Consider the following 16,218-nt stretch of genomic DNA (forward strand, 5'->3'; position numbering starts at 1 on the left):
AGAGACCTCATGACTTCAGGAACCACCTATGCTGGTACATGGCTCACAGATCTCTCTTTATACATAGCATATATTATGGTATATTTATTATATGCAATGATCAGGTTGGGCACATGAAATCTATGCTCTCCTTGAACTTCCATTGGGAGAGACAAGCAGTATCAATCAAATGATAAAGAAGGAAATTGTGATTTTAAATGGTATTGTAGCGGTCGGCTTCACGGAGAAGTTCCATTTGAACGCAGATTTGAAGGAAGTGGAGGAGTGAGCCAGGAAGCTTTTTGCAAGAGAGTGTACCAGTGTGGGACCAGCAAATTCAAGGGCATAAGGGCACACCTGTCAGGCACATTTTAAGACTAAGAGCAGGACAAGTGGGCTGGACCTGAGAAAATGTGGGGGGATGTAGTTGATGCTGTCAGAGGCATAATAAGAGGGCAGATCATGTAGGGCTTTTATGGATTATTATAAGAAGTTGAGCTTTTACTCTGAGAAAAATGGGGACACCGGCAGGGTTTTGAATAGGAGGTGAATATTATGTGAGTCATGTTTTTTTAAGTGACTACTTTTGTTTCTGTGTTGAGACTAGACCAAATGGTGAAAAGGTTTCTAGCCCCAAAACAAGAATAGAAGGCTACTGAGTTGATACAGTCTTCATCTCTGTTGTATCATGGATCAGTATATTTAAATGCTTAATGAACATATTCCCTTGGATATAACACAGCTAGCTGAAGTTCATCATGTTTGAACACTAAATCCGTTTTCTCTTCCTGTTCCTGTTGCAAAGTTGTTCCCTCTTTCTATAACCTCTGTGTTGGTAAAGACCCAACTACCAGAAGGAGGAACCACCATTGAATTCTTAAAGACTTAAATTTTTTTTTTTAGAGCAGTTTAATAGCAAACTTGAGAGAAAAGTAGAGACATTTCCCATACATTCTCTGCGGTCATACATGTGTAACCTTCTTCATTATCACTGTTCCCCACCAGAGTGGTACATTCTTACAATTGATGAAACTATATTTACATATCATTATTACCCAAAGTTCATCGTTTAGGGTTCACGCTTGGTAATATACGTTCTATGGATTTGGACACGTGTAATGATATGTATCTATTATTATAGTGTCATGTAGAGTATTTTCACTGCCTTGAAAACCCTCTGTGCTCTGCCTATTTATCCCTCCCCCTTCAAATGCTAATCTTTTTACCATTTCCATAGTTTTGCCTTTTCCAGAATGTCAAATAGGTGGAATTAATGTAGTATCTAGCCTTTTCAGATTGGCTTCTTTCACTTGGTAATATGCATTTAAGTTTCCTCCATGTTTTCAGGGCTTGATAGTTCACTACTTCTTATCACTGAATAATGTTTCATTATTTGAATAAACCACAGTTTATTCTCACCTACTGAAGGGCATGTTGGTTGCTTCCAGGTTTTGGCAATTATGAGTAAAGCATCTATAAACATCCATGTGTAGGTTCTTGCATGGACAGAAGTTTTCAACTCCTTTGGGAAGATATGTGATTGTAGGCTCACATGGTAAGGGTATGTTTAATTGTGTAAGAAACTGCTAAGCTGTCTTCCAAAGTGGCTGTACCATTTTGTATTCCCACTAGCAGTGAATGAACGTTTCTATTTTTCTGCATCCTCACCATCATTTGGTGTTGTCAGTGTTCCAGATTTTGGCCATTCCAATGAGTGTGTACTGGGATCTCATTGTTGCTTTCATTTGCATTTCCCTGATGACATATGATGTGCAGCATCTTTTCATATGCGTGTTTGCCATCTGAATATCTTCTCTGGTGTCTGTTAATGTCTTGGCACATTTTAAAAATTGGTTTTTTTGTTTTCTTTTTCTTTTAAAACCATGTTAAGTCATTGTTTTCAGTCTAGTTGTGGAGAGCGCAGCTCACTGGCCCATGTGGGAATCGAACCAGTGACCCTGGTGTTACAAGCACTGTACTTTAACCATTGAGCCAACCAGCTGCCCTAGTTTGTTTGTTTTCTTATTGTTGAGATTTAGGAGTTCTTTGCAAATTTTGGATAACAGTCCTTTATCAGATGTATCTTTTGCAAATATTTTCTCCTAGCCTGTGGCTTGTCCTCTCATTATCTTGACATTGTCTTCTGCAGAGCAGAAGTTCTTATTAATTATTTATTTCATGGATGTGCCTTTGGTGTTGTATCTAAAAGGTCACTGCCATGCCCAAAGTCATCTAGGTTTTCTCCTGTGTTACCTTCTAGCAGTCTTATAGTTTTGCACTTTACATTTAGGTCTGCGATCCATTTTGAGTTAATTTTTGTAAAAGACATCAGATATTTTTCTTGACTCATTATTTTGCATACAGATATCCAGTTCTTCCAGCACCATTTGTTGAAAAGGTTATCTTTGCTTCATTATATTGGCTTCGCTCCTTTGTCAAAGACCAGTTGACTACATTTATGTAAGTCTATTTCTGGGCTCTCTAGTCTCTTCCGTTCGTCTGTCTCTTGTTTTTCCAGTACCACACTATCTTGATGACTGTAGCTTTATACTGAGTCTTGATATTGGGTGGTGTGATGCCCCCAATTTTATTCTTCTCCTTCAATATTGTGTTGGCTATTCTGGGATTTTTTGCTTCTTTAGATAAACTTTAGTATAGGTTTGTCCATATACACAAAAATAACTTCCTGAGATTTTGGGGGGGGGATTGCACTGAAGCTATAGATAAAGTTGGGAAGAACTAACAATGACAATATTTAGTCTTCACACCTTTGACTCTTCATGTGTTCCTTTCCCTTCACAGTGAAGATAAAACCCTTTAAGGTCTTCTGAATAGGGCACGTCAGTTATTTTAATTTTGTCCACCGGTTTCCGCTGATTAATTTGTTAGTCTTTTCTTTTTGCTACCTTTTAATACCTCAGTATTAAAATTCTCAACAGTTCCACGAAGAAATGCAGGATAAAACTCTTTCATTCCTTTCTGACTTTCTGAGGGCACTGCTGCGTCCACCTCCTTGCCTGGCCTGGGCAGCCTCTACATGTTATTTAAATAACATAAAGGCAGTGGGTGGTACTACAGTTCTGTCAGATTTGGCCTGAATTTCAAATCCACTGTGTATTAGTTATATGATTTTGGACAAGCCACTTCATAACATTTATCCTCATTTTCTTTTTCTTAAAAAAGGCAAAAGCATACCCATCTGTCAGTGTTGTTTTTTAGTGTTAGAGATAATATTTCTAAAGCCACTGTTAGATGGTAATTGCTCAATAAATAATAATACTCTCTCTAGCACACATGTTCCAGGAAGACAAGGAAAGAGATTTATCTAAAGTCTGTAGTCTTCGTTAGGGCCTCTCTTTGTGTTGTACAGTGCTAGGGTTTTGCTAAATGCATAATGTCATGTGTCTACCATTAAAGTATCACATAGGACAGTTTCACCACCTTAAAATCTCCTTTGAAGGAGAAAGGTGATGAAAAGTTTTATATACCAGGTTAAAAACTAGGGTTTTATATAGTAGCCTAGCAGTCTTCAGCTGTTTTTATTTACAGACCCTTAGAAGAATTTTGGAAAATTATGTAACCACTCACACATTACCAAGTTAACATCTACAGGTTTTCACGTGTGGTAAAATATGAGTTTGCAAAGAATTTAATTTCCATATCATTGGCAATATTGACGTCTTAAAACAAAACTTATATCAACTATTTTAAGAATACTCAATGGAATTGGAATCCACAGTAACTTGATAAAACTGTTATCCACTTAAATAATAATGAGTAGACTTTTATTAAAAGCTGAAAATTTTGCATTACTATTTTATTTTCTTGACCTTTATTTCCATTTCACTTCCTCATAGAATTTTGATGCAGTATTATTTATAGTTAAAAGTCTTTAACTGTTCACCCTATCATACCTCTCTGCAACAAAAATTTAAGACATTAATTGAAATTTTAAAATTGTTACATTTTCTATGACCCCGGGGCAATATACCATAGTAAGATTTAGGATAGATGGGAATGTGCCTTTCTTTTGTGAAGTAAAGTAAAGGTTATTGTGAATAAAGAATTTCTCTTAGCCAGATCGCTATTAATAAAGAGTTTATGTAGCAGAGATTTTGGACCTTTTACTCTATGAAAACTATCCATTCAATTGTTAACTGAAGAAACCAGTCTGAAAAGGCTACGTAATGTATGATTCTAACTGTATGACGTTCTGAACAAGGTAAAACTAGAGAGAGAGTAAAAAGGTCAGTGATTGCCAGGGTTTGGGTGGGGGAGTATGAGTAAGTGAAGCACGTTCTTTAAAAAAAAAATTTTTTAAACTATTTCCTGCTTCACATTCTTTGCTCCAGCCAGAGCTGTTTGAAGTCCTATATCATGCTTTTTCCTGCCTCTTTGTCTTTATTGTCTTTCCTTGCCTTGCCTCAGTGCCTTCTACTCATTCTTTAAGATGCAGAAGTCTTGACTGAGGAATTACCTATCATACCTTCCCTTCATATTGGCTCAGATGTCATTTTTCCTTTGCTCCCTCGCTACCCCCGGTATAGTCTTCATCATCACACTAACACATTATTTTGTAATTAGCTTTTTTTTCCCTCTGAAATTGGACTGTAAGATCTCTGAGAGTAGGAACTATGTTTTATCTTTGTCTCCTCGGCATCTAGTAGATACCTCTCCTAGTAATATGTTAATTTATTGGGCAAATATTAATTATTGAATGAAACAAGGCAAGGTGGATTTCGGTTCTCAGAAAGTTAATTCTTGTGCATACGATTTTTGGGGGAGTCAAACTGCAAAAGGCTATTTTTGTTTTATGCTAGTTATTTTTCTGGTTTACTGGTAAGGTTTTCAGTAAGATTTCACATGAAGATAAGTTTTCGAACCTAAAAAGAATTTGAGAACCACTCTTGTAATAGAAGGAGCACAGCTCTGTGAGCAGTGAGGCAAGGACTCTCGTTTTGGCTCTGCTGCAAACTTGCCATGTGACCATGGGTAAGTTAACCAGCCTGGGGGTTCATTTTCTCATCTGTGAAATGAGTTTGTGACCAGATTATTTATAGTTTCCTTTACCATTGATTTGATTAAGGGAGAAAATTTCAATAAATCGAACATATGGTTATTCTTGGCAAGAAGACTTGATTTATCTTCAGATCATTCATACTGTGGGCATTGTAGGTGGTGTATGTATGTCAGGGTGACCTTGTTCCTATCATCGCAAACCGTCTAGCATCATGGCGTAGATTTTATCCTTAATCTAAAAAAAAAAAGTAAAATAAAATAATTCATATTGTCATGACCGAAAATCTAGTAGTTGTTAATATAATACATTGATTCGTATAATTTTAAGATTACATTTTAGCTCTTTTTCATTAGATTCATAATTCAATCTGATTAACATACTTTCTAGTGTCTTTCTATCGTTCTGGAAATTAACTTATTTTTGTCAAAACATTTCTTTGTGGCCAGTTAATTACTCAGTCACTACAGCCTTATTCAATGGGAAGCAGTATTGAAAACAATTACAAAAATGCTTTCCTGCGCCTTTTGGTCATTCATAATGTCGTAATTCAGTTTTATAAAGCTTGACTGAATATTGAGGTATGACTTTTATAAAAGGTTTGAGATTATGTTGTTTGGCCAAACAAAGGCAGTATTTCCTTTCTTGTCTTCCACTTTACCCAGCCCCCCTTCTTTCCACCTGCTTGAGGAAAACTGTATTTTTTCAGACAAACCTCATAATTGCCCTTCTGTGCCTGATTTGGGCCTCAGGAAAGGCCCATAGCATCTGTAAAGCTGGCAGCAAAATGGTATTTCCAGGCAGGCACAGGGTTGCTGGGTAGTGAGCCAATCCACAGCTTTGTCTGAGCAGCTGAGAACTTTGCCGGAGTATTACCACGGTGTTCAGTAACACAGACCTGTGCCATGAGCAAGTAAAGCCCTGAGCAAGTGTCAGGGTCAATATTTATAGACCACTACGTAGCTTGCCTTGCAGAGAGAGAAAACGAGAGAGAAACACGCACACAGAGGGCAAGGAAAGAAAGACTGCTGTGGAGGGGAACTTGAATTTCCTTTTTTTTTTTCCTTAAAAAAAATTCTTTTTAACTGTCAGGTTCAAACTCCTGCTGAATCATAACCATTTGCCGCTGAGCTATGACAAGAGAGGAAACAAAAAGTTAGACGAGCAAGCCTGCCATAAGTGAGAAGGTAAGTCATTAGCCAGTTCAGTCTCGCTTTTACTCGTAAACTCCATCTCCCTGTTGGCTGCCCTGCATCAGTAAGCACTGGGCTGTGTGGCATGTTAGAGCTAATAAGGGAGGGCGTCCTGCTGTTTAAGAATGTTCTTGGTGGCAGTGTAGTTTTGTGTACTGTGGTGAAGAATGCTGTGTACTTTCATAGTATGCTTAAACAGCGTGGGCAGTGGGAATGGCTGTCGGCACTAATTTCATGTTGTGTCCTATCAGCAAATTTCTGTTTCTTCATTCTGTCACACTGGAAGGCTTCCTATTGGTAAATTCCTGGTTGCTTTTGTATCAGTGCTAAAACGTGAAGTTGTATAAGTTTGCAGTAGTCTGTGGTCTAGAAATGGAATGGGGGGAACTTCAGATGAACATGTGAAGATGTAATAGAGCTCGTCACAATGTGCAAGCAACATGGGGTCTTTGTAAAAGAAAGCCAGTGTCCATTTGGCAGTGCACTGAAGTGAACTAATGACTGTTTTGGGGAATGGAGAGAACTGAGAGGGATGAAAAGTAGGAACAGTTTTCTTAATCCAAGGTGCAAGAGACTCAGCATTTAGGGGAGTTTCTCAGTTTGTCCAAGTGACTTGTGAGATTGGTTCCTTACAAAATGTGATTCTCTACTAAAAACATTAAATTAACATCTCTGGCTACACATTCTTAGGTTGTTTTTTTTCCTTTTGTCACATGTGGCACCTTTACGTGTTTCTCGGTATGGTCATAGTGCTGTAATGTGTTCATTTATCATCATTGCTTTGCGTATCCCAGATTAACAATAAAAGAGGTGTTGAAGGGGACAGAAAAATTGTTTTCTATGTATTTTCTGATTCAGAAAACCCATGAAATGTATAAACGTATATGTCTTATATGTATTATACGTAGCTTGGAAAGTAAATATGTTGCCTCACTGGAAGTATGGTGTTTTTCAAGACTTAACCCACTGACACAGTGAAAGTTTCCCAATTGTTGTTGGTTTTTTAATTGTGCAAGAGAAACATTAGCATGATATCTAAACATTGTTAGGTTAGGTTACAGATTATAGTGGATTATAGTTCCAGAGGTTTTCTGTACTACATATTTAAGTTAAAAACAAAAGTAATCTTAAAGTAGCTGTAGAGTTTAAACTGTTGGCCAACAGAGATATAAGGAGAAGCTAATACTCTGGCACAGTGTTAGGACTGATATGCAGGAACCAACTCATTCTCAATGGGATAAACCACTTCCAAAACAGCAGGTGGAACAGGTCTAAATGTAAAGTAAATATATTAAAATTACACCAATAACTGTAGAGTATCACTTCTTAAAATCATGTATAATTTTTAAAATAATGCAAAATGTTTTAAAATCTATTTTATTCACAAATGCTTTAAGGCTAATCTGGTATCTAAATTTAAACTGTATTTTTACATTAATTTAATGCTAGTTTTAGCCTCTGAATCAAGCCTTGTCTTTGTATTTGTTCAAGCTCTGCCTACCAGTTTATTTATGGATTTGATTTAGATTTTTGACAACAATGTGTTTAGTTTGAAAATGCCACCAGTTGATCTAGAGTGGCCATTTCTCTATTAAACTTTTCTTTGCTACTACCTCTGGGTAATAGCTCATGGTCATGATTGTAATTTCAGTTCTTTATTCATTATCTTTTATTTATTCACATTATATGTTGCATAAATACATGATATTGCTCTCTTATGCCTTTTTATTTGTTTTATTTTTGTTCCTTCTGGTATCTGGTTTCTGTTGTACCCTGTGAAAATTTGGCGCAGAAAACAGACTGAATAAAACCATTACAGTACAAAGAAACTAAAGAAAGTTGTCCCTTTAAGCAAGAGAAGAAATAGAAAACTGTGATATTGGTTGACAATGTCTAAAATGGGATATATTTTGGTTGCAAGCTGGTTGAGCATTTTAAAACTTGACATGCCTTCTCAATACTATTTTTGGCTTTAATGCTGATCTGACATTGGCTATTTATCATATTTGTAAATAACATATCATAAATGTATATGGGACCTTTTGTATCATGTGTTAACGATCTATTAAAGAAAGATTAGGGAATTTGGTTTGAAATATTAATACTAACCTCTGAATGGATCTCACTGCTCCTAGTCCTTTTGCTCTACTGCCAGTCCATCCATCTGTTATACGGTACTACCCTTAGAGGGATCAGCCCCCACCTCCATGAACACTTCGCTTTCCTGTCAAAAACCCTTCCATCCCTGGCTCTCTGTTGCTCGGATAAAGGTCAGGCTTGTTGGTACAATGAGTCTCTTCTTGATCTAGCTGCTACTTTTTTTTCTATATTCATCTTCTGCTATTCCTTCTGGGCTGTTATTCCACATCTCTCTTGCTCACCCATGAAAGATTCCTCTTTTCCCTGTTTTATGCTCCAGCAATACTGAACATCTTGTATTTCTCAAAACAATCCATATTGCTCTACTTTCTGGAATTGTTCATGTTGCTCCCTCAAGCTTGAAAACCCTCTTTCTGGTCTTTGCCTCTCAGCCTCAGTGAAGGTACCCCTTCCCTGGATCTCTGCTGGTCCTCTGTCAGCTTCTGTGGTGGCCTCTGTATAGACTTCTGTCTCAGCACTTTGCAAATCTGAAGATATGTTTTGTGCTTCTTTTGCCACCTGAAACTGTAAGCTACTTGTAGCCAGGTTTAAATTTTTTTTTTTTTTGTTCCTCCAAGACCTATCATATAACAGATACTCAAGAACTTGGACTAAAGAAAAAAATTATCATATTTAACTTAAACCCACTTTTCTTTACATACTTTTTATTTACTATGTTTTAAAACTTTCATTAATTGAAGGAAAGCCCCTCTAGTAGATGATAAATGCGTTTGAGACAATAGCAGTGCTTTTTTCTTAAAAAAAATGATTTTGTTTCTCTTTTTACCACCAGTCATGGTAATCTGTGCGTATGTGTGTTTATCCATGTGTGTTTATCCAAGATAGACATTTGTTGAACTCATAAAATTGTTTGAATAACAAACATTCATAATTATATTGGTTAGCATATATATACAAATTCATATTATACAGCTCTAAAATATTTCTTAATTAATTTGATGAAATCTATCAAATAATCTGCTAGTTACTGCTCCCACATGGACTGTTGTGATGAGTTAAATGATGCCCTAGCAAATTGCAGAACAGTGTTAACACCTTCCAAAAGGCCCAGAAAGAATTTCAGGAAAGATTAGGTCTATCCTCATTTATCTCACAGAATTCCAGAGTGGAATGGCTGCCACTGTTACTGATAAAGGTAAGCAACCGCATTTTATTTACTATTGTAGAGATAGGGATTTTATAGAAATTAATAGAAAGCCATGTCTTAAAAATTCTCAATCCTGAAAGGAGCTATTCCATTGCAGTCAGAAGAATTTGCTCCTCAAAATAGAATGCTGAAAGAAAAGGATGTTAATTTTTTTAAAAAGTATTTGAGAAATAGCAGCTGTTTTTTAGTTATGATATTCAATAAAAATAAAATTTATTTTTTCCTTAATTGTGTTTTATTTCCCCAACATACATAAAATACTTTGAATATGAAATATTTTGTAAACCAGGAAGATATGTAAAGCTTCATGCACAATGTAGAGTAATTCACAAATTTTCTTGGATTATTTTTGCTTCTTAGTGTATGCTACCAGAAGTTTCCACTCTGTTGAAGCCTTATAAACCTCTTCCAGACATTGACTAGGACTTGTTTGTTTAACCTTGAATTGTAATCTGTTTTAGGAATGAAAACAAGATGGGTATTTTCATAGGAAAATTTGGTAGCCTTTTAATTTGCTTGGAATGGATCATAATTTAATTTAGAATTTCTCTTCAGATCTATATCGCCTACGTCACTATCTGGTAGTTAAAGAGGTATAGAGATGGTACCTTACCAAAGAATTATAAACATACATTTTATATATCTCACTGTCATATCAAATAATGTAAATATTATAAAACTGGAAGAGGCGGATTGCCTTTGGTCATGGACATAGAAATGTACCTAGTTCCCATCAACCGGGGTGAGAGAAACCCAAAGTTGTCTCAGTATTAAAAGATTATTGTAAAAACAAACAAAAAAAAAAAACAAAAAAAAAGCACTACCATCAACACCACCACCAAGAAGAGGTCGAAGAGCTAAATGGTTTTAGGATGAGGCATAAAGGCCTTTGACAGAAAAAGAAAGTCTTATTTTTACTATTATTAGCAGCTTAGATTTCCAGTCCAAGTTTTTCTGTAACTGCATGGCATGGAATTCATAGAACATTAGAGGAAAAAGAGCTTTAAGGTTCCACTTCCGTGATTAAGTGGAACCTTAAAGCTCTTTTCATTCAGCTGTCTCATCTTATAGATGTGGGCAAATGTGGTATAAAGAGGTAATGTAACTCGCTAAATGCCAGCTTTTAAAGTAGCTAGCTAAGATTTTGAGTTTTGTTTCTTTATTTGTTTGTCTTGCTCCTTTGTTGTTTTCACTTTTATATCCCACATGAGTGAAATCATATGGTTTTCGACTTTTTCTGTCTGACTTATTTCACTTAGCATAATCATCTCAAGATCCATCCATGTTGTTGCAAAGGGCAGTATTTCATCGTTTCTTAGGGCAAAATAGTATTCCATTGTATATACCACATTGTGTATACCATTGTGTATGCCACAAATTTAATTTAATAAGATTTTGATTAAAAAAAGAAATACTTATAGTTATATTTTATCACTGTGGCTTTTCCTATCTGTTTGTAATTGCTCTATTTTTATTCTGCATATTGCATGTAAAGCTTGATTTGTCATATCTCTGTGTTTGTATTGTATTTGATTCCTTTGCATTATTTCATGACTCCTGAAAGTTAAAGCTAATAATAATTGCCCCAAACTGGGATGAAGTATTTTTCTACTCATAACTATAGTTAACACACACACACACACACACACACACACACACACAAACACACACACACTTATTTACATATTTTTTTTAAATGACAGATATTCTTTCTGACTTTCCTGATTTCCCCCATTCTCTGTAGCAGTATAGTCAGATTTATGTCCCATAACTATTCTCCTTTTCAATAGATTATGACAGATAATACTGAAGCAAGTGATAAAAACTGCAAAAACACATTTTGTACTTTAATTATATCTAAGGGATTCTAATAGAGAATAAATATATGATTATATTTTATTTTACAATTTTGTTTTTAAAAAGATTCCTTGTTCTAATTAATGGTTGGAAAACGTGATTAAAACGAAAATCAAGGAACCAACTGTGCTTTTCCAGATTACATTGACTTTCATCTAGGATTCTTTAAAAACGTAAATAGTTAAAACAAGCTTCTTTTGTACATGTCATCTTCTAGTAAGACTTGATTCCTTTATTTCTGTCCCCACCTCTCCCCCCATAATTGGAGCTCTTGATTCCTTCCATTCTTATTAATATTAAAAATCACTTGTATACCTAACGATGAAAGAGTTTTTGAGCAAATAGCTGAAAGTTATTCTCAGCCTATGATTTCTATATGTTCCTGTTTTCTCCTTCCTTATATCGGAATCAAAGTGACCATCTCTACTCATCTCCCCAATCAATGAAAAAAATCTGATTGCCCAGTAGTAAACATTTTCCATTGGATTGTTATTTTACCCTTCACATACTTGTATATATCATGTATCTTTTCAAACTCTTCCCTGCTGAGTTTTATATTTAAATCTTTCCTAATATAATAAAGAGATACTGTATTTAATTTATATTTTTAATTACTAGTGAACTTGAATCTGAGGGGATTATTAGTTATTAATATTTTATTCTTTATCATTGATCTTTTTATATACTTATTCGTTTTTCAGAGTTGTATTTCTCTTATTGGTTTAGAAGAGGTTTTTTTTAAAATCAAAGGATCTTAATTTTTTAAAGTTTTATTATTTGCAACTGTTTTCACAAACTTAATTACTTTTTCTTTTGACTTGTATTTGTTTATTAGTTTACCCTGCATATGTTTTTAATGCATAACTCATCCTAGATGGAAAGTAATTAGAATGAAAGCTCTGTTCACTTTTTTCTGTCTCGAGTTTTGACTTCTCTCTTCTTTCCTTGATGTCTTTTTTTTTAGTTTTTTATTAGTTTCAGGTGTATAAACTTGATAACTTTTTAAGTTTTATATGTTTTGAAACATAAGTATGTTTTGAGCTATCTTTAGTAAATCTAATCAATACTTTGTCCATCTCCTTTGAAACTTAGAAAACTATTTTCTATCCAGAAATACAGAAAATATTTTTCCACATTTTTATGGTTTAATTTATTTAACTGTCAATGCTATGATTCACAAAGAATTTATTAGACAAGTACTTCAGTACTTTTCCTGAATCATTATTCCCCATCCCCCCCTTTTATTGTGTAGTTACCTTTATCTTGTATTTCTATGGTACAAGTTTAAATCTCTGTGTTACCTCTCAAGTTGTATTGCATTTAAAATTTTATCCCTACGAAATAAAAGTTCATGTTCCTTGTTAAATGAAATGTAAGCTTTGGAACATGTTAGAGTGTTGTTGGATTTAACTTGGCATGCCCCTTGAAATTACTGTAGACAGGAGGCTGCATATATTACTTATGTTAAAGCAGACCTAATAAGAATATGATTCCGTGTGTGTAAGAAATTATGCATTAATAATAGCCACATTTATCAAACGTTTCTAGATATATAGCTGGCATTCTACCAAGACTTTATATGATTTCATTTAATCCTTGTACAGACCTCTGAATGACTTATTCTGATTTCCCTTTTCAGGAGAAAGAAACTGAGACCCCAAAATGTAAAGTAGCTTCATCAACCTCACATAGCTAATAAGTGATAAGGTCATGAATTAAACTCATATCTGGCCAAAGTCCATCTTTCAAGGAAGCATTGCCAAACAGGGACATTAACTTTTTGCCATAAGTGATAATAGTTACAACTCCGTACAGGTCAGATGGCAAGAACCTTCCCAACTTAGGTCCATCTGTGAAAAAAATGAGCTCAGGAACAATAACTTCCAAAGTATAGAGGGCAGTCAGTGAAGTCAGTGATATGGGGAGTCTTTTATTATTTGGGGTTTGCACTGAAGAGATCAGAATCTGAAGATGGACAGAAATAATCCTATACTTTAAATCAGTTTGGAAGCAGCTAAAAAAAAATCTTTTAACTGCTTCAATTTTTAGCACCTCTGTTAGTTTTATCATTTTCTTCCATTCCAAGCGTACTTACACTTTGGTTCTCCCGCATGTGCTTAACACACAGCACTACTCTCTCCGTCACATACCTGCTCATGACTTCAGCAGGAAAATCGGCAAGGAGCTGCCAGGTCAGCAGGGAGTGAGTGTTCCCATTTGGGTCCCTGTTTCTGTAACTACAAGTTTCATTCAGGGGAAAAATGAGTCTACCTAACTGGCATCCTTCGCTATCATTTCTAATTTAAGCTCCTCAGTTGAGAGATTCACAGTTGTTTGGTATTTAAAGGAGGAAAGAAAATTCTAGATATGCTGATATCATTAGAACTCAGTACTTATACACTAATAGTTACCTGGAATGATGTGAAAGAGGAGAGCTTAATCTGCTATGAGTGGACATGTCTCATCAATACAGTTTTTGTTTGTATGTGTGTGTGGGGGGAACACATATATACATAAAAGTTTATACAAGGATATCATTTGCAATCGTGATTATTGTATATTTGGGCACCATGAAGTAATTTATTGTGTTTTCTCTTTGACTCAAAGCAAACAATTTTGCTTAAAGATAATACAGGATTTTTGTATTCTTGGGTCACTCTGCCCTTTGTTGATACATTGGTATATCTGTGGTAAGATTTATCCTATAGTTCACTGGGGTTTTGTTTTATAGTCCTGCCTTGGAACATTTGAAAGCAAACTATATATTTTATTTAATAAACAGATTTTTCTTACATTATTATTTGGAAAAGTATACATTAGTCAGTATCTGTGCTAATTAACAGTCTTAAGAATTCTAAATAGATTATTCACATTATTCCTCCTTTTTTCAATCATTTTTCTAGTTCCTACTTTACTATATAGATGATTAGAACTGCAGAGTGCATAGTTGTAACATAATTCCATATATTTCATACATTAATTCCCCAGGCAAATGTTTGTTTTTTTTCTATATGTAAAATTTACTTCACTTAAGAATCCTTCTCTTTTTCATTTCTCTTTATACCAGTTTTAACTTCATCACCAAGTGAATATATCATTACAGTTGTAGTTTAGCTTACTAACCTTGAAATTTATTTCTGTGTTTATTGTCAGAGACTTGTTGGAAAATTGAACTTCACAATAATAGAGAAGGAAAGCATGGTGACCTAGCACACACTGTTCTACTGAAGCAACTCATAGTTCTTTGAATGTGTAATTTTTGGGGGGTTATTTGTTTTAAATTAGCCAACATACAATGAGTATAGTCTTTTGAGTTACTCATTAATATTCCACTTGTAATCCTTTCCAATTATTGTTGGTAGAAATAGATAGTTATTTAGAATGAATTTTTTTTCTTGTACTTTTCCAGTCTAAAGTAGATGGGTACAGCTTCCAAAGCACATTGTGAGCTTAAAGTACGTCTACTGAAACCATGTGTTCTTAACTAGGGGAGTTGGTTTTGTGGTCAATTTGAAGCTGTTCTTATACTGCATGTTCCCTTTAATGGAAAAGAAATGTGATATTTTGCTAACATGATTTCAATTTCTTAATAATCCACACTGAATGTAGCTTGCTCAGAGGTTGAGAATCATTTTTTTTTTAAATTTTGGTTAGATTTTAATAAAATATTTTCTGTTATATATACATATATATGTTTCTGTTTTTTAACTGTATATTGTCAGTGGTATTAATTGATGCTTTTGGAGACTTAAAGCATACTTCAAACACTGGTTTACAAACATCATACAGCATGTAAAACACAAAGATGGGCCAATTGTCCTTTATGCTTCTATCTCACACTTACTGTAAGGCTGTTCATTTCCACATGTTGGGCAGTTCAACAAACAGGTTGACCTGGGGTCACCCGGTGGCCTCCAGAGAATCACCTATCCATTCAGGATCCGTGCAGGCTATCAAGTCTCTATTTACCTTTTACTTCCCCAGCCCTCAAACCTGTACCATCTTCCTTTACCTGCTCTCTCTTCTTTCTCATCTCCCTCCCTTGTTTCCTGGTTACTTTCTTTTTATCTTGTTCATAAATGTGTGTTACATCACAGCCAGTTATATATCATACAAGTTGTTATTGACATTTTTAACTTCAACAGTTTCTTTATCTTCTGTCTTCCATCTGTTGCCCAATTATATCAGAAAACTATTTTTTTGGTATAATTTAAAGAAAATTTTCCCAATTTTAACAGAAATAATGAATGCCTGGAAGTAAGAGAAACCTGTATCATAAAATGTTAAAGTCCAATTAGTATCTTTCACAACTTCCCTAAAGTCACTTATTCTCTCATTTTATAATGAATAGTAACTTAGTCAACATCACGCCATGGGTATTTGTATATATGACAACAATCTCATTTAATCCTTACAGTGATCCTGTGAGGCGGTTTTTGTTATCCTGATTTTAAAGATGAGAAAATGGGAATTCAGGGAGGTTAAATAATCATGCCTAAGATCACACAGCTTGGAATGTAGGACATTTAGGATTGGAACCCAGTTCTTTCTGACTCTAAAAACTCTGCTGTATAATGTATGAGGTGTGAACAAAATATATGGTGAATGTTTAAATAAAACAAATTTGTTACAGTAAAAGACACATTGCCATTAACCCCCCTCACTTGGAACACACTTATCCCATCGTTCTTGCCACTTTCTGAAGCAGTTCAGGAAGTCCTCTTTCATGAGTGTCTTTAGTTGTGCTGTCATGGCTGCTTCGATGTCCTGAATCGATTTTTTTACTTCGGGGAAGAGCCACAAGTCGCACGGTGCCAGATCTGGTGAATAAAGTGAATGAGGACACACCATAATGTTTTTATTTG

At 35.0% G+C, this 16,218-nt stretch overlaps 1 protein-coding gene across 6 annotated transcripts in view; it reads left to right on the top strand.

The window, feature by feature from the left end:
* The window catches only part of BMPR1B (bone morphogenetic protein receptor type 1B), a 371,022-nt gene that overhangs the window by 211,537 nt on the left and 143,267 nt on the right, over positions 1-16,218 (top strand). For 2 of the 6 annotated variants that reach the window (XM_074323317.2, XM_074323319.2), the window contains exon 3: positions 6,089-6,183. The exons of the other annotated variants lie outside the window; for them this stretch is intronic. The gene's annotated coding sequence lies outside the window, so the exon portion shown is untranslated. The remainder of the gene's footprint in view (positions 1-6,088; positions 6,184-16,218) is intronic. 6 annotated transcript variants of the gene reach the window in all.

This window comes from Rhinolophus sinicus, chromosome 1 (genome assembly GCF_057876585.1).
Source record: "Rhinolophus sinicus isolate RSI-liver-muscle chromosome 1, RSI-T2T, whole genome shotgun sequence".
NCBI classification, from domain to species: Eukaryota; Metazoa; Chordata; class Mammalia; order Chiroptera; family Rhinolophidae; genus Rhinolophus; species Rhinolophus sinicus.